Below are 4422 nucleotides of genomic sequence, written 5' to 3'. Positions count from 1 at the left end.
TGCGAGGGTGATGATGAGATTGAGTGGTCTTTTGCTTTATACGCACAAATGTCCTTTTTACTAACCCTTAAAACCAGTATCATGATTCCATGGGTGCTAATAAAGTAGTTATAATCTCTCTAAGCCATCGATATAAATATGAATATGTCTATTTGAAAAAAAAATAATAAAATAAAATAAAAAAATTGAAAAGGTACGACATAAATATGATCTAAAATTCTAAATACTAAAATATATTTATATATTTATTAACTAAATGTGAGACTCATGTATTATACAGGTTAATTTAAAAAAAAATTAAACATTAAAGTGTAAACAGAAAATATTTTTTAATGTACAACTTTAAAATAAGAAAAGAAAAAATATATTTATTACAATTTAATATCATATATATTATATTTAATACTTTACAAATATAAGTATATGACTTTAATTTTAAAAATTGAAACAAACCAAAAATTGACAAATAGATAATATTTATTTCAAAAATACTATAAAATGACAAATGTCAAAACTCATGAGAGATTGACATGTGGAAAAAAAACATTCATTTATTAAGGAGGATTAAATACAAATTAATAACTATGTATTTTAATTAAATTATAATAAATTAAAAATGATTTCTTAAAATCTAATAAGAATGATTTATCATTATCTAAATAAATGGTTGATCCATGCTTGCTTTTTTGTTAAGGAAAAACATCATTTTTGGTGTTTGTGCTTTTTCAAGAACTGAAGTTTAGTCCTTAAGTTTAAAAAATTTCATAGATGGTGATTGTGTTTTTAAAACTTTTGATTTTGATTTTTTTTTTTTTTGCTAACTCCGTCAGTTTTTGGCTGTTAGGTAAATGACATTTCTGTCATTTCACAACTCCATGGACTATTTATGAGGTTTCTCTTATTTTTTTTATAAAAGAAAGTGAAAAAAAGTTAATATGGAAATGGTCCCCTCTCTCTCTCTCTCTCTCTCTCTCTCTCTCTCTCGCATTAGCCACCACTAAAGCTCATACCTTCCATCGTGAACCTCTTCTTTTCATTGGCATCTGGTCGATGTAGTCCCCTTCCTCACCGTTAAACACCATGCTACCACAATCCAAGTCATATGCTTTACTTTATTATAATTTGGAATGTTTGATTTCGTTATACCTATTTATCAAATGTGTTAATCAACAAAGAATGTTAAATGCTATGAATTAAACGAGTACCCATTCGAAAGGCACAATTGAAGAACTAGTACAGTAAGTCGAGTAGGATTGAAAAATACGTGATTTCTATTAAGAACTCGCTTACCCTTTGGATTTCAAGTATATGTGCATTCCATGGTCCTTCAGCGTCACGGTGACAGTGAATGAATTCGTTATCCTTAGCTAATGAAACTGTTATAATCAAAGAAGCAATCAATAATCAAATCACTAAACTTTTCGGCATTTCAGAATCCAGAAATAGGGAAATGAAATCGTCTACCCTAGAATCACAAATCTTTATACCAAGAAACCTCCATTTATTCAAGGCGGAAATTGAGCTCTTTAAACCAAGAGAGCTCCAAAATTAGGATTCATAAACAAAAATCGATCTTCTGCCGCTTCACATCCACCACCTTCACCCGCCATTCAGATTCAGAATCGAAATTCGATCTTCAGCCAACTCGACGCAGGGTTTCGTGTTTATCCTCAAAATCAGGATTATTTCGAAAATTAAAGAGAAAGTGAAAGGAATAGGAGAAAGATGAAGAAAAAATGGAGAGGGGTCAATTGCAATTTGCAACGATAATGTTGGAGTTCCGGTCCTAATCGAAGTTCTGTTGTTCGTCAGTGATCTTAGTTTCTAATGAAACACACACACCTCCACCTGTGTTTTGCTCTAGTCTTTTTGGAATCACTGAAAAACTGACTATGGCGGTGGCAATAGGGTTCGATCTTCTTGAGGCTGAACAAAGGGGATATTGACGATGGGTTGGGAATGTCAGAGATGTGGTGGGTACGAAGATGTTACAAATGTGTGTGTATGTATGTGTATGAGAGAGAGAGAGAGAGAGAGAGAGAGAGAGAGTTTTATATTAAATAATTATATATATTTTTTTCTTTTTATTAATAAAAGAAAACCTCATAAATGGTCATATGGAATAGTGAAATGACAGAAATGTCTTTCACTTAACAGTCAAAAGCTAACGAACTTAGCAAAAAGGACCAAATATCAACAGTTTTGAAAACACATGGACCGTCTATGAAATTTTTTAAACTTAGGGACTAAATTTCAAATCTGGGAAAAGCACAGGGACCAAAAATGATGTTTTTTCTTTTATTAATGTAAGATAAAAAAAAAAAAGACAAAACTACAAAAAATGGTTCCTATGGTTTACCAAAGATCACAAACTCAGTCTCTATTAATTTTTTAACGTAGATGGTCTCTATTGTTTGCAAAACTTGCATGTATGATCTTTTTTATTGTCACCATTAATTTTCAGCCATTTTGGATTCAATTGATACGGATATTTTGTCTTTGAAGATATAAGAGGAGGATCTCTCCATCATCATCCAAAGCCTTACCCAACTAGAGTAGAGTAAAACATTTTTTATATTTCCAAAAACAAATTAATATTATCTAATATTGTAAAAATATTGATAATAAAAAAATTAAGAAAACATATTTTTTTCAAAAAACTATTTTTAATAAAACAAAAGATATTTTTAGCGTATTGTAAAAAATAGACTTTTTTACAAACTATTTATATGTTTTTCTACGTATTTGTTTTACATAAAATATTTTTTGATGTATTTAAAAAATACGGTTTTATATAATATGTTATTACATTATTATGATCCTAAAACGTATATTCACATTTTCATAAAAATATAATTTTTTTCTTTCACGTAAAAAATAAGTTTTTTTCCGCTTTCACGTAAAAAATATGTTTTTTTACGTATTTATTTTATGTAAAATATTTTTTTTGTGTATTCAAAAAATACGTTTTCGTATAATATGTTACTACATTGTTATAATCCGAAACTAAAGACTTTCAAAGTGTATTTTAGGTTATAATAACGTAATTACATATTGATGACGTGCCCTCAACACGAGTTAAGAGTCGCGCTCAAACGCGCCAGAGAACTCCCCACGGGAGATCACGCCTTGCGGAGCAAGCCTCACAGAACCTCGCGCCCGCGGACGCCCCTAAGCGTAAGGCGCCCGCGGAGAAGGCTCGGCCCCGCCAGGGGTGCCTTCTACTCCGCGACAAAGCATAACAGTTCCAGGCGACAAGGAGGATGCTCAATGCATTACCACCTGAACCAATCGTTGGCTCTGACAGAACAAGGAGCACGATTACCTAATCAGCGCGCCCAATCCTGTCGGGTTTGACGCCCTTGTCTCGTACGGACTAGCAGAGGGCTTCAAGTTAAGAGGCCTCCTCCGGTACCTAGAAAAGTAAGTCACTCTCTCCCAATTCACTCAGAAAGTTATCCAAGTCCATCGACTGACTTAACCGTCGAAATGTTTTCCTGGGAGCCTCCTCCCGGAGAACGGCTAATGGTTCCACCATATTGTGACCTTGCAGGTTCATCAGAATAACTAGAAACAACGGAGATCAATGCACAGTGACAAGGTTACATCATTTGGTGCCATCTAGTGTGTGACGAACAACAAACCAAAAGCACACCTCTCAACACCTGAAGATGGCATTCAGCGACATCGGTGGAGCTGGTGGGACACCGACGAGCCCCATCAGGCCAATAATGTTGATGGAACCAATCATTGCTCCCATCTTCACACCAGTTACCGGAGAAACACCACAACAAGACGGCTCAATAATAATTACTGCTCCAATGAGCGAATTATGGAGACCAATCGTTGAAGGAACAACGTCCTCCGCCGTCGTGTTGACAAAAAACGCCTCCGCACAAACCTAACAACTGAAGACGATCTCAAGTAGCACGACACCACCAATACCGGGCAACGTCAACGGTGTGCCGGTTATCTCAACAGCACCGCCACTAAACCATATGACGAGAGAACAAACAACGGTTTCCCAAACACCCCCGTTTGTGACAAACATACTCTTCAACACAACAATCCCATAACACCTACCATTCATGTTAAACAACTTGTTCACACCTAACCCGCCCTCCTAACAACCCAGCCGATGACTTTCCCATTCTAGCATTTACTGCCCAACTCCAGGGCACCTTTCAGCGTACAACAACATGCTAGTACAACCATACCTCACCGCTCAACAATTCAACCCCCAAGCCGCTTTCTCCATCCAAAACCAAGATTTTTTTATCGTGAAGCGTGACATCTCCATTTTTTAAGGAACTCCTAGACTACCAAAATACCAAATACAGCAAAACTACCACACTTTAAGACCTACAATGGAACCACAAACCCAGATAGTCACATCGACACTTACAAATGGACAATATGTTG

At 35.1% G+C, this 4422-nt stretch overlaps 1 long non-coding RNA gene across 1 annotated transcript; it reads right to left on the bottom strand.

The window, feature by feature from the left end:
- Positions 1-816: 816 nt before the first annotated feature.
- On the bottom strand, positions 817-1990 carry LOC145074447 (uncharacterized). The gene is made up of 3 exons (XR_013691850.1): positions 1488-1990; positions 1291-1376; positions 817-1146 (listed from the first exon to the last, which is right to left on the bottom strand). It is a non-coding gene; the product is annotated as an uncharacterized LOC145074447 (long non-coding RNA).
- Between the last annotated feature and the right edge of the window lie 2432 nt (positions 1991-4422).

Source organism: Lactuca serriola, chromosome 9 (assembly GCF_051521515.1).
Source record: "Lactuca serriola cultivar US96UC23 chromosome 9, Lser_US96UC23_V15, whole genome shotgun sequence".
Lineage (NCBI taxonomy): Eukaryota > Viridiplantae > Streptophyta > Magnoliopsida > Asterales > Asteraceae > Lactuca > Lactuca serriola.
This window is presented reverse-complemented; position numbering and strand designations above follow the sequence as displayed.